Consider the following 25,143-nt stretch of genomic DNA (forward strand, 5'->3'; position numbering starts at 1 on the left):
TCAGGTGTTGAACACTCTACTCTGGTGGTTCATGGTGTGTTGGGGCCTCCTGGGCAGTAATGAGTTAAGATCAGGATGGCTAGTCCCAGCGTCCCAGGCTTCCCTCCAGAGCTCAGCTGTGGGTATCAGATATCAAGGGACACACTCCCCTTGAGGGGAGATGGGGCTCAGACCTCTGCCCAGGGCCCTCCCCAGCTCCTGTCTCACGGGTGTACCTGGTTGAATAGGTTTGAGGGAGAACCGTCATGGAGACACAGCTACCAGTGTAGGACTCTGTCTAGGGAGTGGCCCGAGGGTGTGGGAGGAAGCAGGGAGGGGAAGGAGAAGGGAGGGCTGGAAGCTACAGTTGTCTGGGCCTCATTACAGGGAAATAACAGGATTATCAGGTACGGGTGGTTTAATGGTTAGCTCAGGGGCCAGAAGCTCCTTGGGTCCCGTCCTGGATCGTGGGTAAATCTGCTGCCTTGCCTCTGGGGCCCCGGGCCTGGTCACTCCTCCCCAGCTTGCCCACTTGCCACCATGTACTCATACAGTAGCACCCGGCTCCTTCTCCGGGCAGTGGAGGGTCAGTGCTGGCCACGCCGCCCACCTGCCGTTCCCTGGAGTGGATTTTTCTTTAGTCATAAATGCTGACATCTGTACAGGGCTCCCTGGTTTACAGAGGCTATTCACATATACCACTAGCCCATTTACTCTTTCCACTAACCCTGTGTCTGTGCCTAGGGGGTCACGTGGATAATGTTTCTGTTTTACAGAGGGAGACGGTGAGTCTCAGAGGAAAGTTTGAAGACTGGCAAGCTCATAAGGGAGCTGGCCATGTGACCTTTTGACTCTATGGCTAGTGCCCCAGCCATCTGCCCCCCAAATTGCCCCCTTCCATGTTGCTCCAAGCGCCACCAAGAAGTCGCTGACATTCGGGTGGGCTGGTACCGCTTCCTCTTCCCTCCTGAGAGCCCTGGCAGGATGGAGCTTCTCTGCAAACAGGCTGGGCTTCTAGGGACGGGACATAGACGGCTGGTGCTTCAATGCTGGCTGAACTGCAGAGTAAAGCAGGCGAACCCCTTCCCCTTTCTGGCCCCAGCTCCCCCAGCCCTGGGGCTAGAGCATCGCCAGACTGTTCAGGGGAGTGTCACAGAAAGCGCTCGGGAGTCAGGAGACCGTCCCCTGAGGGGCCCAGCAGGTTGCCCCCTTCTCTCCCGGACCTAATGCTCCCCCTTCCCTTCCCTGCCTTTCCTCCCCTTTCATCTTCACTTTGCTTGTTGGCACCTGCAGCATCCCGGCCAACAATCAGAGAAGGAAGTTTCCCTGGTTTCCACCTCCTCCCCTTCCTGTCCTCAGCCGTCCTCCCTGAAAGGTGGGATCGACTCTCTTTGCCCCCAAGACAGTGGAGAAGCCCTCGCTGTTCAGAGGAGGAGAGAAAGCAGAGCTGAAAGGAGGGGCAGGTAGATCGCCACGGCGCCCCAGATTGTCCTGAAGCAGTGCTCCTCTGCTTTTCTTTAAAAAGAAAAGGAGTCAGTTTTCCCAGAGAGGTAGCAGAGGGCCACCACTGTGTCAAAGCAGACCCTTGCCTTGGAAAAGTGGCTCCAGTCTCCAGCCAACAGACCAGGAGACCTTGGGCAAGAGAGCAGGCAGGGTGGCCCTCGCTTTGTGCTGGTGCAACGGCTGTTGGCGAGGAGGGCAGGTGGGGACTGACACCTATAATGGGCTGGAGTGTGGGGCGAGTCAGGTGTGACTTCTTTTTTTAACCTGGAAGGTGTTGCAAAATTCTCAGCTGCCCAAAGGGCCCTTTATGGGGAGACCCTCCCTCCACCAGTTTTTGGAGCAGAGGCCTTCACACTCACCATGTTGGCTCTGCGACCTTCCCGAATTCTCTGCAGCCTGGAGCTGAGCGACGTCGGCAAGTCAGGAGGAGGGCCTCCCGGGATTGGGCCCTGGCGGCCAGCAGGTCAGTGATCCCTGGCAGCATCGGCTGGAGGAGGCCTAAGTGCAGGGCAGGCTTTGGTCCCTAGCGTCCAGCATCTCTCCCCGCCTCGAGGAGCTGGCCGTGTGCCTCCCGCCGCTGTCTTCCAGGAGTGATTTGGAGGCTGTGGGGCAGGTCAATTAAAGCAGCCCTACAGGTGAAGTTGCCAAACGGGAACGATTATGCGTCTTATAATCTGACACTCGTCTTAGGGGCTGGAACAATACCTGGAGTCATTCTTTGGCCTTTGGCCTCAGAACAGGTGACACACCTAGATGTTGTAAAAGCCTTCCTGGCTGAATGGCTTCCACCCAACCGGGAGTTGGCTGTCTGTGATGTCAGAAGGCCCTCCCTCCCTCTCTCTCTCATCTCTTCTAGCTGCAGGTGTTTTGTTTGGGGTTCTCACCGTGTGGGTGTTTTGTTTGGGGTTGTGGGGAGGTGGTGGAGGAGTGTGGGGAGTGGGCTGACAGAATTTACTGCTCGGTGGGACTAGATTGTTGCCGTGAGTAGGGCAACAGGATTGGGAAGTCCGTGAAGAACAGGTTTCCCTACCTTTCCCCGGACCTTGGAGTGAAGCTGTCCTGCGTAGGTTCATATACGGAGTACCAGCCAACATCCCTTTTGAGTGTTTTTTGCCCCTGCCTCACCGGTTATTACTGTTTTGAATATCACCCAGCAGGGTCACTGCAGATTCCCATCCTGCAGTATCCTGAGATCCGGAGCCACCCCCTTGGCCGGGGGGTGTGCAAGGAGACACCTTGGAACCACAGAACCACAGAACTGGAAGGGATTTGGACAACTGTCTTCTCCCATCCCCTTTGTGGGTCAGGAAACTAAATTCCCACAAAAGGGATGTCCAAGATCGCACAGTAAATTAGTGTCGGTTTCTGAACAAGTCTAGATTTTCTTCCATGTCTCAGCCTTGACCCTCCCCAGAGACCAGCCCAGGTTAGACTTCTGTATTGGCCCATCCATGGATAACATGCTTGTATGTTTCATCTCTTCAATTCTCACCGTAACCCCATGAGGAATATTTTGCTCCTATCTGACCGTTGAGGAAATCGTAGTGCGTGGAGATGACGTGACTGGCCCCCCAATCACACTGGGTTTTTGGCGGAGCTGGGGCTTGAGCCCGGTTCAGGGCTGAATGCAACGCATGTGTCTGAAAGCCCTGGGTGATGGTCTGGGGAGATATGGTGCATGCAGGACCCCGGTGACCTCTGGGCAGAAGGAGGAATATTGGCTCGATTGAACTGTTTACTGGCCTAATCTTGGCTCCTCCATCAGGTGTGGCCTTGGACTCATCTCTGAGCAGCAGAGATCTGCGCTGGTCTGGGGGGTCTCTTGGGCCCACCATCCTTCCCCACTCTAGGGTGATGGCCTTCAGAATTGGAAGTTTTGGGCCAAGTCAAGTGCCCGTGATCTCAGAACAGGTGACTTCAAGGGACAGGCTGCGAAGATCCAGGCAGGCATGTCCCTCTTAAGGAGGACCCAGCAGTCGGGCAGTGGGAGGCCAGGGGGCCACCCTGAACCAGGCTTTCCCTGACCTTGCTTCCTCTGTGTACCCGGCTAAACGTCAGGCCCCAGGCTTGCATCTCCTTGCTGGGTGCTCAGGTGATGAACCAGGAAAGAGGTAGCTGCGTGGGCAAGAATGCTGCTGGGCGACGCTTGCTGGAGGGATGATTACTCAGCCCTCCTGTCCCCAGCTCGGGCCCAGGCTCCCAAGTGGGTCTGGGAGCTTGAAGAGAGGCCTGGGAAGGAGACAGGTGGGCAGGACGAGGCAGGGTCCTTGTGGGGAGGAGGTTGCACGGTGTACAGGTGGAGGCCCAGAGGCCTGGAGAGAGCAGAGGGCCCGTCCTCCCGGGTGCTGGGGGGACCAGCTGGCTGGATGCTCCCAGCCTCCTGCCCCCATTCATCCAGAGGCAGCTTTAACTCCCCCTCAGCTCCTTCCTGTCCCGTCTCTGATGGCTCTCTCTCTTTTCCAACCATCTCTTTGAGTCCCCTCCTTTTTTCTCCCTCCTTTCTTTCCTTTTGCTCCTGTTTTATCTCTTTCTCTCTTTGTCCGACAGTTTTTCCTCTCCCTTCTTCCTGTTGCTCTCATTTCCAGCACGTGGGTCAAGGTCAGAGGCATTTTTGCCATGCAGCTAATGTAGCCTAAGCTGCAGAGCCCCTCCCTGCACGGCACCTGCAAGGCTGGGAATGGTCCCGGTGATGTGTTCACATAGTCATACTATTTTGTAAATTTTGCAGCAGAGTTTTGCGGGTATGTTTTTCTCAAAGAGGGTCCCTCAAAATGTATCATCAGCTTGAGGCCTCACACAACCTGGCTCTCCCTCGATGAGCAGCATGGGCTCCGGTCGCCTGGGCGCTAATCCCAACCACTGATTGTGTGACTGTGGGCATCTTACTTAATCCTCCCAAGTTTCACATTCCTCATCTGTAAAGTGGTGATAATAGGACTGACCTTATAAGGCTGTTACAGGATTAAATGAGATATCCATGTCTGGTACCTAAAGGGGATTTCCTGAATGGAGCTATTATCCCTCTTCATTTCACAAAATTTGTATTTATGGAGCTCTTGCTAGAGCCAGGCACTCGGGATTAGGAGATAAAAAACACAGCCCTGCACGCGCACACCTCATAGTCTACAGGAGGGGATATGACACATCCATAAATCATTCTAAGTTAATAAGATGTTCCAGTAGAGTTAGAAAGAAAACTCTTTGGGAGTTTAGAGGGTTTTTCATCTTTCACTGCCCTCTTCCCCTCCCTCCCTCCCTCCCTCCCCTCCTTCCCCCTTCCTTCATTTCACCTCCAGGACATTTTTACCTAGATATATAATTATAGGACAGTTTGATCTTCACATCAGCATCCGTCCATCTACATCTGCCTGCCCATCCGTTCATCCATCCATCCATCCGCCCATCCATCCATCCATCCGCCCATCCATCCATCCATCTGCCCATCCATCCATCCGCCCATCCGTCCACCTGCCCATCCATCCATCCATCCAACAAATATTTTCTGTGGTGCTAAAGGCACTGTGATGTTAGACCCTGTGGTTGGAGAAGGACCTGCCCAGGGACTGCACTCCCCCTATTACAGCAGGACCTTCTGAGGGCAGCAAGTCCTCTAGATCGACCTACGGAGTCAGAACCTGCATTACAAGATCCCTGGGTGATTCAAATGTACCTTTAAGTTTGTGAAATGCTGGTCTAGATCTCTTTCTATGCTGGGGAGAGCGTAGAGGCTGTGATTTCTGGAGTGAGCTGAACTCAGAGACTGGAGCTTGGCATCCATGAGTCCTGTGGGTTCCTTCCAGCCAGCAGAGTCTATGATTCTTTCCTCTGAGCCCAAATAATTTGAGATAAGTTTCAGCGACAGACCCTTTTGTTCTAGCCTCTCCCAGGAAATTAAGTGAGAAAGGGTGCAGGCCGTGGGCAGGTGCTGGCAACAGCTCTCGTCACCCAAGCCAAACAGCTCTGAAAAGCGGCAGGTAGGGAATGCAGCGCCTGTGCGATGGGGACAGCAAGGGGCACCTTGGCTCTCTGTGAGGGATGCAGGTGTGGCCCTCTGTTGAGTCTCTTTCCGGAGAGGATTTTCACTGCTTGGCAGCCCGTCTCCCAAGACATGGGTTAGGCCCCGAGGCTGTGGAACTGAGTCTTAAATATCTGCACCAAAGAAGGACTGGGGAACCTGAGAATCCCCAACCCTGGCTGGTCTCTGCTGGGTGGGAGCTGACCTTTCTCTTGCCAGGATGAACTTCCACGGGTGGGGAAACTAAGGCTGGGGGGGGCGGGGGTGGGGCACACAGTGCATCTGACAGAATGACAAGACACTTTTGCTTCCATAGACCACAAGAGGGAAAAATAACCAGCATGTAAATTGTGTTCCCATGTGCCAGGCTTTACACCTGTGCAAAGAAAGGACATCACCTCATCTGGTCCTTGCGGCCACCCTAGTATGTGGGTGTTGCTCTTGCCTCCATTTTACAGAGGAGGAGACAGAGGCTCAGAGGGGGTGGGATGCAGGTCTGCGTAACTTGGGATGCCCAGGCCTTTTCCACCGCATCGTGCGTGGGTAGGCCCTGCATGGGTCATGGGGAGAAACTGCAATGGCCTCTGCTGTCCTCCAGGGACCTCTGGAAAGCCACTCGGGCCCCTGTGGCACCAGAGCACAGGGTGGGCCTGCCTGGACCCCAGGGGGCAGTTTCTACATTGCCAGTGTAATTTGAAATCAGTCTCAGAGAAAATGTTTTCATTCAGTCCTCTCCCCTGCAAAGTGGGCAAAGAATGAATTTCAGATTATTTCAGAGGCAGCCTCTTTCTTTTCATCTGTCTCTAGAGGCCGCTCATAGCCTCACCCTGGAGGAGCCCAGTGGTTTAAAGGAAGAGGGAGGGCAGTGGGGCTGGGAGATGCTGCTTTTCCTCTTAACTGTGCTGTAGATTTGAGACCACGAACATATAATACTTTGATGATTTTTTTAAAAAAAGAATCTGGCTAGAAATTAAATAGTATAGATGAAAACTTTATTACATTTATTTCCTCAGGATCAGAGAATCAGTTTAAAATCCAGTCTATTATACATGGAATAAACTCCATGCACAGCTTTAAATCTTAACTATAGCAGCTCTGTCACCCACCAGCTGGGTTACCTTGGGCATGTTATTTAACCTCTCTGTGTCTCACTTGCCTCATCTGTAAAATGGGTGACAATGATATCTACCTTTAAGGACTGTTGAGAGGATTAGGTGACTTAATATTTGTAAAGTGCTTACAATGGTGGCATGAAAATACTGTCAGTGAAGTGAAAACGATTATTAGTTCAGCCACAGGTTAAATAAATCATCAGCTTCAGAATGTATGTTTTGCCATGTAGTCTACATGTCACAGATTTTTTACTGCTTCATCAACAGTGCATGGTTTTTATTCAGGTTTCAACCCCATCTTTTGCCAGTTGTGTGGGTGAGGGCTGGACCCTCACTTCTTGGCCTCAGTTACCTGCGGCGTTAAAACAGCTGCCCAGTCTGGTCCACGATGTGGTTGTGAAGGTGGGAGGGGAGAACGGTTGTGTGAGGGCTTCACCAGCCGTGCAGAGCACTGTCAGTGTAAGGGACCTGTGTCCTACAGATGCGGGACTTGTGAGAATGTTGAAGGCCCTGATGTAGTCGATGCATCTGCTCCAGGAAAGGCTGGACCGTCCTGCAGGTGCAGTCCCACCCGAGTTGTGCTTTGTCATGTGCTTGGCTCATTCTGTATCTCCCTACCTGGCAGGGGAGGTCCAGTGCCCACGTTTCTCCTCCCGGTACTGAGCTTTTGCGACTCTTCAGGGATGGAATTGCAAACAGATCCCTGAAGAGGTGCAGAAGCTCAGTGCTGGGTGCAAGGTGGAGCCTGGACCAGAGGAGAGGGCAAGCCGGTTAAGGGCTTAACAGGACCACACACTGATTCCCTCTGGCAGCTACTAAAGGATGCCCTTCAGAAGTCCTGAATCATAAAATGATCCAGCTTGGACTTTATACAAGAGATACCCTGGCAAATGCTTGCTGATGAGATCAGGGCAGCTCCCAATTTATTCAGGAAGCCAACGTGCATGGATTGGTGAAGAAACATCACACGTGTCTGTGCACAGGGCTTTATAGCAACAAAGCATCTTTTCTCATTTGACCTTCAAAACAATCCTGTGCTGTTGACCAGAGAACTGAGGCTCAGAGAAGTTGAGCAGCTTGTCCAGGGTTACACAGCTGCTAAGATGTCCACCTGGAACTGACCCATCTTAAACCCCTTCATATGGTCCTTTCTTCTAACTTTTATTGGCAACTTGGCAGTATATCCTCCTGCTGGATTGTCGATGCCTGTACTGGGTTGAATAGTGTCTCCCTGAGACAAGACTGGGACCCTTTGCTGCAGTGCTTGCACCTCGACAAAATTCTCCTTGAGCAACAGAATACGAAGAAACTAAAAGGGACTAAAAATCACTGTACACGTGCGCAGTTGGGGCCAAAGTAGAAACAATAAGATACAAAAAGGCCACAAACCAACTGCCACTTATCAGGTACGGGGACCAAAAGCAGGGTAAATACCCATCATCCCTGCACACAGCACGACCAAGCGGGTGGGCAGACCTAAGGCCCCCCTCTAGCCCGACCACCGTGCTGATCTGCCCCTACCCTCCCCCAGTTAAGAGACCGCCTGCCCTCCTTGGAGAGAGGAGAGCGAGAAAAGAGCAAGTGCACACTGTTACTTGTTCTTGCTTCCTCTTGCTGCAGCACAAATCCCAGTAAAGCCTTGCCTGAATTCCTTGTCTGGCCCCTTATCAATATCTACTGATTAAAGAGGCCAAGGACCCCGGTGGTAACACCCCAAGAATTCATGTCCACCCAGATCCTCAGTATGTGACCTTATTTGGAAAGAGGGTCATTGTAGATATAATTAGTTAAGATTGGGTCATGCTGGAGTAGGATGGGCCCTTCATCCAATATGACTGGTGAGAAGAGACCCAGAAGCAAACACACACTGAGGGAAGATGATGTGTAGATACAGAGGGAAGACGGTCATGTGAAGACAGAGGCAGAGATTTGAGCGATGCTGCCATAGGCCAAGGATCACCTGGGGCCACCAGAAGGGGGAAGAGGCAAGGAAGGATCCTCCCCGAGAGGCTTCAGAGGAAGAATGGCCCTGCCAACACCTTGATTTCAGACCTCTGGCCTCCAGAAACATGAGACAGTAGTTTCTGTTGTTTTTGCCGCAGAGTTTATGGTACCATTACTGTGATACAGTGTCCAGGGCAGGGATTGTGTCTTATTCTTCTTTGTGTTTCTGTTTCCTCTAGTCTTGCGGTGTCCTTTCGCATGCTGGATGGTTATACACACAGAGAAGCTAAGTCCTGGCAGCTCATGTCCTATATAGACAAGGGTTTTGAGCCTTGATCTGGGTTATGTTTATCACAGCAGATTTACCTGTTTAATCCTGTTTGGTGGCTCTGGCTTTTTTCAATGTAACTTCTACCATCTCAGCTACTCTGAGTGTGCCTGTCTGCATTTGCGGGTGTGATGGTGTCCGGGAGGGGAGGTAGGAGGTGAGGTGGTCATCACACCTTGGGAACAGACCTTTGTCTGGTAGGCACTCACAGAAGCCCCTGAGTCCATCTGTCTGGGGCTGAAGGTTTCAAGCCGGGTCCGAGGGCTCATGCTGGACCTTGCTCTTGGCTTTCAAGTGCCGGCTGGACCAACACTGCCCGAGGATCTGATCTTGTTCAGGCTGCCACGAAAAGGGAAATATTGAGAAGGGAGGTGATCACCCAACCCCTTCCTCAAAAAGAGGCATTTCCTCCGCCAGAGTCATTGAGCCAGATGCTTGCAGTTAGTTGAGTCATAATCTTTGCCTGTTTACTCTCTGTCACTGTCTGGACAGTCTCTTTATGCTGGGACTTCCTGCTACTTGTCCTTGTGCTGAAGTTATGTGTGTGTGGGAGAGGCGGAAGGAAGGCAGGTGAGGGGTGATGGAGATGAGGGGTGAATTAGAAAGAGCATGGGTTCAGTTTGAGTCCCCACTTGGTGACCTTCTAGATAAAAAAAATCGTAAGTATTTATTATGGGAGAGAGGCAGGGAAGCTCTCTCTCCCTGGGAGAGAACTCATTTATTTTTTATTTTTTTATAAATTTATTTATTTATTTTTGGCTGTGTTGGGTCTTCGTTGCTGCGCGCGGGCTTTCTCTAGTTTTGGCAAGTGGGGGCTACTCTTCATTGCGCTGCGCGGGCTTCTCATTGCGGTGGCTTCTCTTGCTGCGGAGCACAGGCTCTAGGCGTGTGGGCTTCTTCAGCAGTTATGGCATGCGGGCTCAGTAGTTGTGGCTCATGGGCTCTAGAGCGCAGGCTCTGTAGTTGTGGCGCACGCGCTTAGTTGCTCCACAGCATGTGAGACCTTCCTGGGCCAGGGATCGAACCTGTGTCCCCTGCACTGGCAGGTGGATTCTTAGCTACTGTGCCACTGGGGAAGCCCCAAGCCCATTTACTTTTATATCTGCAGCACCAGCACAGTGCCAGGCACACAATGTGCTCAAATGTTGCTTAAGTAAATTTAGTTTAAAACATAACTGTTGCCACAGAGAAAGATATTTCTGGCAGCTGTGTGGAGGAGGGGAAGGGAGACCAGGTAAGAGGCCATTGCAATAGTTCAGGTAAAGATGGAGAAGGCCTACATTAAGGCCTGGTCCACAGGAATGGAGAGGATGAAGAAAAGGAAGGGATATTCTTTATTAATATTCTCCTCTGTGCTGTGCCCTATGCTTTGTGTTGTATGTTAGTTAAGTAATTTTGTCCTAATAACCTTGCAAACTCAGTCTCATAAATGTTCCCATTTTATGGCTGAGGGAACTGAAGTAACTGACCCAATACCACACAACTCGTACTTGGTGGGCAGACCCAGAGTGCAAGATTGGCACAGACACTGGGCTGCCAGGATTTAGAGACATTTCTGACACTCCAAAGGACTGTCTGTGGGAGGAATTGGGGATGACTCTGAGGTTTCTCTGTGGGTGATGGAGCTATGGTGGGCCATTAACAGTTGGTTCATTGGGTTGACCCTATTGCAAGAGGGGATGCTTTTAGATTGTGTGCGTCCAGGCTTTGCCAAATCCCGCAGAAGAGCATTTATTGACAATGCTGGTGCCTCTGGCTTGACTGCGGCTTCTGGCCGCAGAGTGAGGCTTGGGAGAGGCTGCTTGGCTCCTGGAAGCCCCTCTGCCTCAGTGCGGTTGCCCGACGTGGACAGCGCTGCCAGGTGGCGGAAGCTCACTTCCTCACCCCAGGGTCCCTGCTTCTTCTCCTTTGAGTAGATTCATCTCCCACTTGAAAGGCCGTCAGTGGGCAGCCCTTCTGTCAACATGCAGACACGGTCCTGGATGCCCCTCACAGCATCGCCTTCATCTTCTCCCTGCCCATTACCCAGAACCAAAGTTCTTGAACCTGGAAGTCTCCGGCCCAGACTGTCCCTAGACCTCATCCCAGGCTCTGTGGGAATCTCTCATTCATTAGTCATTTACTGAGCACCTGTAGTCTGAGGACACATGGGTGAATCAGGCACCTTACCTGCCCCCCATAGCTCTCCGACATGGTGGGGAGGGCACTGTGATCTGCCGGGGAGGCCGTGCTGAGAGTGCAAACTGAGCTGGAGGTCGGCAGGCTCCGCAGAGGAGGTAGCATTTGAGCTGAGCTTATGAGGATGAGCAGGACGTGGTCAGGTAGAAGAGTAAGGGCCAAAGGGGAGGATTTACGTTTGGTGGTGTATGTATGTCCATGCCACTCTCTCACTTCGTCCCAGCTTACCCTTCCCGCTCCCTGTGTCCTCAAGTCCATTCTCTACGTCTGCATCTTTATTCCTGTCCTGCCCCTAGATTCTTCAGAACCAATTTTTTTAAATTCCATATATATGTGTTAGCATACGGTATTTGTTTTTCTCTTTCTGACTTACTTCACTCTGTATGACAGACTCTAGGTCTATCCATCTCACTACAAATAACTCAGTTTCATTCCTTTTTATGCCTGAGTAATATTCCATTGCATATATGGGCCACATCTTCTTTATCCATTCATCTGTCGATGGACACTTAGGTTGCTTCCATGTCCTGGCTATTGTAAATAGTGCTGCAATGAACATTGTGGTACATGTGTCTTTTTGTTGGTTGTTTTTTTTTTTTTTTTTTACATGTGTCTTTTTGAATTATGGTTTTCTCAGGGTATATGCCCAGTAATGGGATTGCTGGGTCGTATGGTAGTTCTATTTTTAGGTCTTTAAGGAACCTCCATACTGTTCTCCATAGTGGCTGTATCAATTTACATTCCCACCAACAGTACAAGAGAGTTCCCTCTTCTCCACACCCTCTCCAGCATTTATTGTTTGCAGAATTTTTGATGATGGCCATTCTGACCAGTGTGAGGTGATACCTCATAATGGTTTTGGTTTGCATTTCTCTAATGATTAGTGATGTTGAGCATCCTTTCATGTGTTTGTTGCCCATCTGTATATCTTCTTTGGAGAAATGTCTATTTAGGTCTTCTGCCCATTTTTGGATTGGGTTGTTTGTTTCTTTAATATTGAGCTGCATGAGCTGCTTGTATATTTTGGAGATTAATCCTTTGTCAGTTGCTTCATTTGCAAATATTTTCAACATTTTGAGGGTCGTCTTTTCATCTTGTTTATGGTTTCCTTTGCTGTGCAAAAGCTTTTAAGTCCATTTCTCTAGGAGGTGGGTCAAAAAGGATCTTGCTGTGATTTATGTCATAGAGTGTTCCGCCTATGTTTTCCTCTGAGAGTTTGATAGTGTCTGGCCTTACATTTAGGTCTTTAATCCATTTTGAGTTTATTTTTGTGTATGGTGTTAGGAAGTGTTCTAATTTCATTCTTTTACATGTAGCTGTCCAGTTTTCCCAGCACTTATTGAAGAGGCTGTCTTTTCTCCATTGTATATTCTTGCCTCCTTTATCAAAGATAAGGTGACCATATGTGCGTGGGTTTATCTCTCCCCTACTTTTTGGATGGGCTCCTCATTACCTTCCTGTGTTGAGATAAAAACAATCTAATCAATATCAATGGAAACTGATGAGAAGTATTCAAAATTATCAAGATAATTTGAAATATAGATTCAAATTTTCTGGTGTTAGTAATATTCTTTCTTTAAAGGTTGGTTGTCCTTCAGATATTGGCTAATGATGGTAGAACATGGAAACATAATTTTTTTTTTTTTTTTTGCGGTACGCGGGCCTCTCACTGCTGTGGCCTCTCCCATTGTGGAGCACAGGCTCCGGACGCGCAGGCTCAGCGGCCATGGCTCACGGGCCCAGCCGCTCCGCGGCATGTGGGATCTTCCCGGACCGGAGCACGAACCCGTGTACCCTGCATCGGCAGGCGGACTCTCAACCACTGCGCCACCAGGGAAGCCCTGGAAACATAATTTATACATAAATAAATATACATATGTTAGAGGTGGGTGCCAAAATTATTTTGTTATCGACAAACATCAAAGAGGCTTGGAGACCACAGCTCTAGGCACTAAGGAGCCAGTAGAAGTTGTTCAAATAGGGATGAATTTTTGCTCTTTGTTTTATTAATTTTGGAAGACCCCCCCCCCGGCAGCAGTGTGGAGAGATGGGGGTAGAGACACTTGTAGGGGGCTGTTGGTGGAAGTCCAGGTGGGAGGAAGAACCCAGGAGAGCAGAGAGAAATTTTACACATGGTTGGATTTGATAACTAAGTAGATTTGGAGAACAAGGCAGGGGGAGGATGCAGGGAGAGTCTCAGTTCTCTGAGCGACTGGGCAAATAGTGGTACCATTTACCAAGGGGGTGAACAGTTGGGAGGGGTAGCTTTGGGGAGAAAGATAAAGAGTCTGAATCTGAACAGGTTGAGTCAAACATGCCAGTGAGAGCCCTGGCTGGAGCTGTCCCACTTGGCCATGCTTCTGGAGGTCGGGGGGCTGCAGACACCCCTTCCCCAGGCACAGCCCCGAGTGAGTGATGGTGAGGGTAGTGCCTGAAGGACGTGAAATGGGTCAATCGGGCAGTAATGGTGGCTTCTGTCCAGTCTCCCTGATTTTAGCCTGGCCCCTTGGCTCCATGTCCCAGGGATCAGACCCAGACCACTCCCATATTTCACCTCTGGGAACCACTCAAAGTGTAGGTACCCTTGTTTTCTTCTTCCTCCAAGCCATCTTGGATGGTGGCCAGACTCCTACCCACGGTGCTCCAGGCCAAAGTCATTGGGAAAGGCTGGTTAGGCTGGGTGTGTCCTGGCTGTCATCTTCTGGTGCTGAGATAAGCAAAGGAGAATGCAGGGAAGGAGCTGGGTGGGGTGGGATGGAGTGTGGGTACCCTGCAGCTGCGAAGGTAGGACAGGTGTGGGACCACTGACAAGGGCTCCACTGCAGGTCATGCTTTAGAACAGATGTATTTCATTCTGTCCTGGTCTGGTCAGTTGGGATATCTGGGCTGCCCCAGTTCAGTGTACTTGACCAAGATTCCGCCTAGGGCTCAGCGTGGAGAAGGTTACCAGTTTTATCAGTGGTGACTCTGAGGATGAGCCCCCGGAACCACCACTTTGAACCTCTGGCAGGACCTTGGGGTCTGTGTATATGGGGGTGGGGTGGGGTGTGGTCAGTGGAAAGTTGGTGGCTCTCTTATCTCCCACTTCGGTGTTTTTCTTTGGAAGGGAAAAGAAGAGAGATATAGATAGGCAAAAAGACTGAGTAATTAAGAGTAGAGTAGATTTAGAAATATAAACAGAAAGACGGAGATGAGAGAGAGACAGGAGAGACAGAAATCAGGAAGGAGAGCAGAAAGATATTTAGAAAAATACTGACTAGAACAACAGAAAGAAGAGTGGAATGAAGACAGAGGGAAGACAGAGAGTGAGGGAGATGGACAGGGAAACAGATGGAGGCTGCAGAAGTGGCAGAAGCTCAGAGACACGGAGGACAGAGAGGGCATGTGGAGGGAGGGATGGAGAGAGGCCTGCTTGGATGAAGCCCTTGCTCTCCACCTTCCTTCCTTCCCTCCCCATCTGCCTGGTTCTCAATCACAAAATCAAAAGAGTCAGCTCGCTGCTTTGTGACCACCTAGAGGGGTGGGATAGGGAGGGTGGGAGTGGGGGAGACGCAAGAGGGAAGAGATATGGGAACATACGTATATGTATAACTGATTCACTGTTATAAAGCAGAAACTAACACACCATTGTAAAGCAATTATACTGCAATAAAGATGTAAAAAAAAAAAAAAAAGAGTCAGAGCCCCAGTGAACGTCCTGTTTCCATTCCTGACACCCAGCTGGGCTGCGGGAAGAGGTCAGAGGCTGCTGTCACCTTTGCTTCTGCTGGGAAGGGGCCCTCCAGCAGGGTCTGAGGCTGCCCTGGGGTCCTGGCCCCTGTGAACTGAAGAACGTGCCTGCTTTGATGCTGTAGCGCCGGGTGGTTCCCCGGACTTTTGCTTTGCTTTGTGATGGAACAGAATTAGAAGTCTATGCGCTGGAATTGTTCAGAGGGGGAGACTGAGTTGTGATGAACTTGGACCCAGGTGGCGCGTGGGGTGGGAGCGCTTGGTGACAGTCACACCCCGTGCGAGGTGACCGGCATTATTACTTGTACACCAACAGCCAGGCTGTGGGCTGCGAAGGCGGGAAGTCCCTGAACGGTGAGGGCTGCTGTTGCGAATTCAACTCATCATGGGAAGAGAATCGCCATCTTGGAGGCCCAGGGAACAGAGGTGACTCTGGCTTAGTCAGTGACACTCACACATCTAAAGAAAGAAAGCATCCACAAAAGGGGGATCCCAGGGTACAGAGGATGGGGCCTGGGAGTGGTGGGCACTAGCAGGTTCTGCTTACCTCTTAGCCCCTGTGGAGGCTACTGGTGTTCGTGGGCCCTCCCCAGAGCGCAGTGAAATTCCCCACACCCTCCCACTTCCCTTGATCTGATTCTGTGTTCGTCTGATAGCTATTGATTCAGCTTCCCTGGGACATTGATGCCAGGAAGAAGATAACCCAAGGTGTGGGGTCTCACCACACTAGTCCCTGGAATAACTTGCTAATTTAAAAAAAATCATTCATTGGCATAATAGTAGCAAGAAATGCCACTCAGTGAGTGAGCACTTTTCAGGCTCTGCTTCATGTGACTGTGTCATCCTATGCTGACAATAATCGTGTGAGGTGGGCATTATCTCCAATATTTTACAGGTGGGAAATCAGGCCCAGATCTGAGGTTTGCAGCCGGCTCCCAGAGACCAAAGTCTGGTCTCTTGACCTCTCCCTTCTTGGAGGAGCTGGGGATGAGGGTGATGCGGACGCAGAGCCCAGGCCCTCTTCAGCCCCATAGTCGTCCGCACTGAATGGGGGCAGGGTGAGTCTGTCACTGCGACGGTGATGCAAGCAGTCCCGTCACTGGACAAGCAGATATCAGAACGAGTGACTCAGCAGAAGCAGTCCCGTCACTGGACAAGCAGATATCAGAACGAGTGACTCAGCAGAAGTGGTGCCTGCGGGAGGCTCTGCTTGCCCCATCGGAGTCCCCCAGACCTTCATCCAGGGCCGCCGTGATGGGAGGACACGGAGCTGGAGGAGCAGCATGGAAGCGCCTCCTCTGCTGCTTCCTCTTGGATCAATAAGGGAAAATTAAAGGGAGGCCAGCGTGGATGTCTGCCTGGGAGGTTGTGCGTCTGTCCTCAGGGCTGAAAAGAGATCTGCGAGCCAGTTTGGAGCCACATTCCAGGGGGCCTGGAGCTGGCAGGCAACCAGAGGAAGAGATGGGGGAAGGGGAACACTAAGGGCAACGAAAAGAGGAATCCCTGTAGACTCCAGTTCTGTGGGGGCTCCAGCCAGCCAGTGGCAGCTGCTTTCTCCCCACCTGGGACCCAAAGGTGCACAGGATCCTATGCTTGGAAGGGAAAGGAGGCCAAGGACAGTCTCTCAGGGGAGCAAGGCAGCCACCTCTGGGTTTCCACCACGAATGCTTCCCAGGGCTGCCTGCGCCCCCGTCTACCCTCCTCTGCCAGCCAAGGACAGCAGATTGGTTATAGCATTGGTGCAGCAAAACAGAGCTGCAGCAAAAGGCTGACTCGTGCCTTCCAAAGCCAGAAGATCTTATTTGAGTATTTCCCAGCTCCTTCATCAACTCTAGGAAGAGGGCTGATCGCAAGAGGGCTGTTGCGGCTGGAGGTGGTGAGCCAGGGTGTTTACACTGAGGAATGGAAAAGGCTGGAACTCCCACCGGTGGAGGAAGCCCTCAGCCTCCCTTCGCATCCCTGATGACCAGGGCGGAAGTGAGATGAGTTGTCTGGGCTCTGGGTGGAGGTTCCAGGCAGGCTTCCCAGGGAAGAGGCATGAGTGTGGATGAGATTTGGGAGAGCCCCTGGAGCGTGGGAACTGGGTCAGTGGCTGGGGGCCCTGGCTGCCTCCCAGCCGGCCCCTCCTTCTTGTCCCGCACGGGTGGGTGCAGGTTTGTCTGCCAGGGCGGTGCGGCCTCCACCTCTCCCAACAGGCCCCAGAGCTCAGGGTGAGGAGAGAAAATGCTAACCAAGTTCTTCTCGACCCGCCGCCTGCAGGCTCTCAGCTTGGTCTGGCGCAGCAAGTATTCTCCTGGCGTCTTCCCTGTCACAGGAGAGGTGGGAGGTCGCGATCCCCAGCAGGGCCCAGCTGCTCCGGGCGGGACCGCAGTTCTATTTGAGCTTACCCACACGGAGTTGAGAACCTCGCCCTGTGCCCCAGATCTGGGCACTCCTAACGATGCTCCAGGGCTGCTTCTGGGCCCAGAGTGAGGCAGAGTCGGGGTTGGGGGGGAGCCCAGAATGTTTTCCCAGGGGAAGCAGCAGAGGAATGGAGACGGAGTCACATCCGGAGGGCCCACCGAGGCCAGGGGATCCTGAGGGCCCCAGTGCACTCCAAAGCCTCAGGGTGCTCTTCTTGGCAGTGGAGCTCCCACGACATATTTTTGTATTTTTAACAACGGTGGCAAACTTTCTTTCACGCGTTTTCTCATTTACACCTTAAGGCACCCAGCAGGTGGGCCTTATAAGGCTGCTCATTGTTTCAAACCGGGAAGGTGATCCCTTAGTAAGTGGCTGAGCCTGGACCCCAATGGGTCTGAGTATTCCACGCTGGGGGTGTTTCCCTTCCTCCAGCACATTTGATAGAAAACATCACTCCCCTCCCCAGACCGAGGCCCACCGTGCACGTGTCCCAGGCTTCACAGGTGACTGGGCTTCACGTTCGCGTCCTCACCTCCCCACTCCTCACATCATTTCTGTGTGATGGGATGACATTTACTTTGAAAGAGTCTCAGGGTCCTCTCGGGTTCTTACACCTTTACAGGATGGCTGGGGTCTCCCAGAGGTTTCAGTGCCCCACCCCGTGAACTGGGCAGAGGCTGAGCCCAGAACCACCAAGCTGGGACAGACATTGCTGTGGAAGATCTGCGAGGGCTCCGCCTCTCTAGATAAGGATCCTGCCTTGTGAGAGGGGCAGGTGGAGGCCCGGGCCAGGAGAGGGGCCTGACCCCAGCTATGCCAGGGGCTCTGATGACCTTTCTGCTCAACTTGTGACTTGCCCTATTTGTCCTATCTTGACCTCTCTCCTGGTTCCCTTTAGTTACCAGCAAAACCTCAGAAGCACAGTGCTCTATTTTAGGGACAGGAAAGTGGGGGAGATGCTCTGAACCCGCTACCGCCTCCTCGGCAGGACCCCTTCCCCCATTTCCTCCCCAGGTCCTCAAAGTTGAGGTCATGGTCTAATTCTAGAGAAGTCTGACCTGAAGGCAGGACATACTCAGTAACCCAGGCTTCGAGGGATGGGTGGACCCAGTCAGGGGCTCCACCAGCTCTCGACTCCCCTACTTGTTTCTGAATTTTCTCGTGTTCTTACAAGTGGGTTTCTGCTTTGGTCCCTATACCAAGCCCTTGTTCCAGGATTCTGCCCTCAGGCTGACCTGATCCCTGGCACTTGCCTCTCACCCACCTGTTGGGCATGCCATCCTGAGGTCCATCATCCCTCCTTGTACCCAGGCCATGGACCCCTGCCCACAGCTGCCCCACCTGCCCAGGACCCCCTCCTTGGGTCCATTTCCAACTCCGGTCCTTTCCCCACAAGCCTGGCCCTGGGGTGAATACTGAACCTGAGACTGGGCGCGGAGGAGAGAAACCTCAAAGGAAGGAGGGGTGGACCCAGGAAGGGGGGACAGTGGACCACCCAAGGGCTGCAGGGGGACTTAGCAGCCAAAGCGAGCCCAGGAGGGGGCCCCTCTGCTTCAGGGACGCTGCCCTCCTGGCCTCCAACATAACAGCCCCTGTAACAGGGTGGCTGGCCTAGGGAGTGGGTGCCTGAGATTTTTTTTAAAAACAGTTATGAAACGTGTTCTAATTCAGGAGGACCAACTCCCAGCTAGGTCACAGGGTCAATAGAGTTTAATCCCCTGCCTGTGGTTACCCTACTCTTGTGGCCAGGTATCAAATATAGGCTTAGATCAACTGAAGATGGAAATGTAATGATTTATTTGTAAGCCGTTCAGGTTTAATTCCACAAAAATTGTACCACAAAGCAGGTATTACGGGGATTACTCGGGTAAAGGAAAATAGGGGTGATTTTGGATCTGATACATATTTGACCCACGGTCCACAGGTGGACCCCTTCCATTGGGCCGTTGGTTACCATGCGTATGGCTTCCACCCTGACCTACTGTAGGCCTTGCCTTTGAGACGCAGATGCTGCAGGACTCTGTGCTTGGGGGCAAGTACAAGGCAGGTATGAGCCTTTGGCCATGGTGAATGCCCATTACCTTTTCCTGTGTTATTACTAATCTTGTTGTTACTATCTTAGTGACAGCATCCCCTCAGACTGCTGGCAGGGAAGGAGGTGGGGAGAGGTTGGTGCCAATCGGATGTGTGTGTGTGCGTGCACCACACCTGGCCAGCAAAACACCAACCCTGGAGTGAGCCAACAACCACCTGCATCCTTCCTGTACCTGGGATGCTGAAAAAAACTCCTTCGGGCTCCCAGATGTGACCACAGCAACGGCATTGGCTCCAACTCCCAGCTGAGCTCTCCCCACCCCGTGGCCACCTCTCTGTGCGTCCATGGTCAGCTCTCTCCCCGCGGTGGTTCACCTGAGTTCCCCATCATGCTGCCCCCCAATACTCTCAACAAACGTCCTGACTTCCTATGGCACAGAGAAGTAGAGAGCCTCACAGACAGGAACCCTTCAGCTTCCTGCCTGTCCTTACTCCTTGCACAACCACAAACGCATCTCTATCCAAACCCTCCCTGCTTTCCCTTCAGCTGCAGTGGAAGAATGTTCTTCACGCCCTCAGAGCCTTGTGAGCTCCTCTCTCTCCTCCTGAAGAAAGCGAGCATCAGTTAGCAGCTCCTTCTGTGTCTTCGCCGTCTCCCTTTTGACAGCGCGCACCTCTGTCCAAATCTCCCTTCTAGCAAACGCGTCTCCCCTGACTCGACATCCTGCTCTATAGCTCTGCTGCCAGGTCGCTTTCCCTCCCCCCACCGCTCAGCTTGGGGAGAATGGCCGACTCCTGTCACCTTCACTTCTCATGGACGTGCGGCCTTTCTCTTCTGCACCCTTCTCCACCTGCATTCACTCCGCTGCCCACGGTGGCCTGGCCCCTGCACGCCTCGTTCCACCAGAACTGCTTTTGCCGAGGTCCCCGATGACCTGTGTGTTGTGACCTCTGGCGATGGCGTGCGACGATCTGCACAGTCTCCTCCCTCGATTGCCCTCCTGCTGGCTGGACCTTCCCTGTCTCCTCTGCCTTGTGTGTCAGCATCCCTCAGGGCTCCCTCTGTGGCCCTCTCTTTTTCTTGCTTATATTCTCTCCCTGGGGATTTCATCCACTTCCAAGGTTGCACCTATCACCTGGGTGCTGATAGCTCCCAAATTTAAGTTTTCTACTCCAGAGAACTCTCTTAAGCAACAAATCTCTATCTCCATTGCCCAGTGGGCATCTGCTCTGGAGGGTCTGAGAGTACCTGGAACCCAACAGGGCCAAACAGAATTGCCTTCTCTGATGTCCTCATTTTGCTCCGTGGCCACTGCCATCCACCCTGTTGCCTACAGCCACATCCTAAGAGCCATCAGGCTGCACCCTCTTCCTACTTCACTGCACCCAGTTGATCACCAAATGCTGCTGACCCTCCCTCCTCAGTATCACCTCCCCGTCTCCCCACTGCCCCTGCCCTCGACCAGGCTCTGTTGTCTCTCTCTGGGATGACACGGCTGCCTAAAGCACTCCTTGGAGAATACCTCCCCACACGGTGGCTCCAGTGACCCTTCTAAGGAGCCAGTATCATCATGCCCCTCCTTGATGGGGAGCAGCAAGGCCCCCACGACCTGCCCTTGGTCACCACTTGACACTCAAAGCCTCTGACTGGCTACAGTGAGCCCTGAGTGCCCCACGGTCCCTCCTGCCTCTCGGCCCTCAGCTTGGAGCATCTTCTTCCTTCATCACGTCCCCTGCTGGCCCCTGACTACTAGGTCTTTCTTTACAATGAAAGTGCAGATGGCACCTCGTCCAGGAACGTGTCTTGGACACCACCCAAAATCAGGGCTCTGTGCTGGGCCCCAGTGCTCTCAGAGCCCCCATGCTCACCTCCCAAAGCACTTACTCCCTGGAATAACCACTAGTAATACTTCAACTCCTCTGTCTTCCCCACCAGAGGTCTAGGGCTGTATCTCTTATTCCTATATGCTCAGACTCTTTGTCAAAACAATGGTACATGATTATTGAATAAATAATCAAAGAGGGCTTCCTAGAAGAGGCAATTATTAAGTAGTATTTTGTAGGCAGACAGGAAATGGTGTGAATGAACTGTATAGAGCAGGAGTGTCTAACTCAGATCCTCCAGGAGCTAAGAGACACTGGGAGGAATGACGACAGATGGTCCCCGACTTACAATGGTTCGACTTAACGATGTTTCAACTTTATGATTGTGCAAAAGTGATGCTCATTCAATAGAAACTTCGAATTGTGAATTTTGATCTTTTCCTGGCTAGCGATGTACGACTATACTCTCTTGTGATGCTGGGCAGCAGTAGCTCCCACTCAGCCACGTGATCCTGAGGGTAAACAGCTGGTACACTCACAACCTTTCTGTACCCAGACAACCAGTGTGTTTTCACATTCAGTACAGTATTCGATAGATTACATGAGATATTCAACACTCTGTTGTAAACTAGGCTTTGTGTTAGATGCTTCTGCCCAACTGTAGGCTAATGAAAGTGTTCTGAGCACGTTTAAAGTAGGCTAGGCTAAGCTATGATGTTTGGTAGGTTAGGTGTAGTAAATGCATTTTTTCAAGTAAACGCATTTTTGTCTTATGATATTTTCAGTTTACGATGGGTTTAGTCAGGACGTAACTCCATTGTAAGTCAAGGAAGAACTGTACGTGTATTTAACAGAGGGCGGGGAGACACCAGCAGAAGGCATGCTTCGTCTAAAGGCATCACATTCAAGTATGAATACAACACTGCACAGGCTGAACAAAGCACAGTGGGGGCTTCCCTGGTGGCGCAGTGGTTGAGAGTCCGCCTGCCGATGCAGGGGACACGGGTTCGTGCCCCGGTCCGGGAAGATCCCACATGCCGCGGAGCGGCTAGGCCCGTGAGCCATGGCCGCTGCGCCTGCGCGTCCGGAGCCTGTGCTCCGCAACGGGAGAGGCCACTTCAGTGAGAGGCCCGCGTAACGCAAAAAAAAAAAAAAAAAAAAGCACAGTGGTTTGCTGTCCCTGATTCCAGGTGGCAGGGCTGGGGGTGGTGGCAGGACTGTGTGGTCCAGAGTGAGGAAGGCTGTTGGCGTAGAGTAGCTGGTGAGCTCCTTCAGAAGCCAGGAAGTAGGGCATGACTTTGCTATGCCTAGTCTTGCTGTGGGACTGGGTCTCACAGCTCATCCTGGCTCTGGCGCACATCCCAGGTGTCTTGGAGGCCCTTGGAAGCCACAGGCAAGAGTGTCAGACCAGAGACACAGGAATCAGGATGGCCTCCCCTTTTCTTCTCTGAGACCTCCTGGACAGATGTGATCACCATTGCTCAGGGCAGCTGGGTCCAGGGTGGGGTCTCTGGAACCACGGGTGAGATGAGTCCTCATAGCCCCTTACAGGCCAAGGAATTACAGAAATTATAGGACTTGAGCCTCCACGTGAATAAGACCCTGGTGAACACATTGCTCTTGTGGGTGGTGGGTGACAAGCATCTGTGCAGGTCGTCCAAGGATTGGGCCCCGCCTGCCGCCTCTAGTTCTTGGGGAAGGTGCTGGTGGCCACTCGGCCACGAGGGGGCGCGCAGGCTCCAGGAATGGTTTCTCAGGGCTCAGCTTCCTGGAGGAGCGGAATAAGGTATCAGGAGGGGTGGCCAGAGGGTGAGAGCAATGACTGCAGCTGGGATCTAGGACTGAACTTGACCTTTTAACATCACTCTGTCACTGTCCCCAGCACTAGCGTTATTCATTGATTCATTTATTCAAGAAACATTTGCCCCGCACCTGGGAGGGGCCAGCTCTGAGCTCGTGGGCTCTGCCGACACAAATCAGATAAGCTCGCCTGGACCCTGGAGGAGCACACAGTCTGGGCAGGGAGGCGGACCCTCAAAGCTGAAGTTTCCCCGGGACGGATTTGTGCTGTGACAGAGGGGTGTGCTGAGTGCAGTAGGGGCACCCAGGAGGGAGGGTTGATTTTGCTTGGGACTTGGCGGAAGGCTTCCTACCGTTGGTAGTATTTGCTGTGGGTCTGAGCAGTAGTGCAACAGGCTGAAAAGTTAGGGAAAATGCAGTCCTGGCTGGGGGATGTCCTGAGCCAAGTCATGGAGGCCTGTCCGAGTTGGCTGGACAGGTGGACATCCGGTGGGGGGGGAGGCTGGCTCGTGGAGGGCGTTGGCTATCAAGCGGGGAGTGATGGGAGCTTATCTCTGAGGAGAGGAGAGTCCTATTTGGGAGCCAGAGCAGCCCCAGGTTTTGTGGGGGCCTGAAGTTTAAAGCAAGAATATAGAAATAAGTACCAAATTAGATAGAGGGGCTTGGAGGGGTCTGTGCAGGTAAGGGACCTGACACCTAAGCTTATTAGCTTCGTGGAGAAACCTGGCAGCAAACTGCTTCTGCTCTCTCCCTCCTTTCTCCCTTCTGGGGAGCCCTGGACCCCTGAGCAGCTAGTCAAGGCTGGATTCAGGAAACCAGAGTCTGGGGTCTCCTCTGGAGGAAGAGAGGCAGAACTGCTTTGCTGGGGGGGAGGCAAGGTAAGTGGATGACTTTTCACATTGAGTCTATGCACATAGTGCCCCCAAAATTTTCCAAGGGGTGCCTTGAATCTGACCACAACTCCTGTTCATGCTTCAAGTAATACACAGGTGTGGAGGCTTTGCCCGTTGGCCAAATGCTTTCACCTGTGTCATTCTCACCCCATCCCGGTGAGGCAGGTAAACTGTTCCCTCCACCAAGGCTCAGGATTGTGCTGAAGAACACCTGGCACGGCTGAACCACCGGCAGGTGGGACTTCACAGCCTGCTTCCCGCTGGTGCCCCTCGATCACTAATACTTAAACCCAAGGTTGCACTATTGAGCCCCTGCACAGGGAACTGATTCACTGTAGAAGTGAAACCACAGATGACTTGGCTGGCTTTGGTCGTTTCCCCCACTTCCTGCATGGGCTCAGATGGTAAGGGCAGGCACAGGTAGGGTGCAGCTGACAGGTTTTTTTCACCCCGTCTATCTGCGCTGTGGTGAGAGAGGGTTCTCTCTTTTACCCCCTTTCTGGGCTGTTGGGAGAGCTCACACCTGGCTAAAACCTCCGTCTCAGGCTGTCACCCAGGCAATGGATCTCTGAGACTGATTTGCACGATCTTCTGAGGGATCTGAAGCCTGTGTTTAAGTCTCAGCCAGCGCAGGGGGAGGAGAGAGGTGCCTCCTAATTCCAGCAGCTTTGATCAAGCAGTACTGAGCATCTGCTGTGTTAGACGCGGTGCTAGCCCCAGCAGGATAGAGCTGAATCAGCCATGCCCCTGTCCCCATGGCTCACTTCAGCATCTACCTGTGCCAGGTATTGACCTGGGCGGGGAGACGTGGAGATAGATGAGCAACTGTGCACCTGGGTAGGGGAAGCTCATGGTCCGATTCAGGGTCTCAGCAGAGAATGGTGAAAAGTATAACAGTCTGTTCAAAACTGGGAAGGATACGTTCTCTACTTTTGTGCCCCAAGCTGTTTGCTGGGATTTATAGGAAGTAGATGGGATGGGAATGGATTGGGGGAGGTCAGCAGAGCAATTTCCTCCAAACGGTGCACAAAGGATTGGGAGGCTCTGGTCTTGGGGTCGGTACACATCGGGGTGACAAGAGGAAGAGAGAGATGGGAATCATGCAAGTATTCAGATATTTCTAGAGGCTTCAAGGCCAGATCCAGAAAACCCCAAAGGCTTTAAACTTGTAACCATACAAAGCAGCCCTGGTTTATCCTAATTTCTGCAACCTGCACGAATCAGCCTGTGCTTATGATCAGGAAACAAGAGTGGGGAGGGCTGGAGGAGGCTTGGGTGAAAAGGAGGCCGTGAGGTAGAAGGACCCTGGACGTGCTTGGGATGAGTGCTCACCACTGTGTGCATGTCGGCTGTCTCCTCTCTTCCCCCCCCTCCCCTCAAAGGTCTGGCAGAGATCAACAA

The sequence above is a fragment of the Grampus griseus genome (genome assembly GCF_964374135.1).
Source record: "Grampus griseus genome assembly, chromosome: 8".
In the NCBI taxonomy this organism is placed as follows: domain Eukaryota; kingdom Metazoa; phylum Chordata; class Mammalia; order Artiodactyla; family Delphinidae; genus Grampus; species Grampus griseus.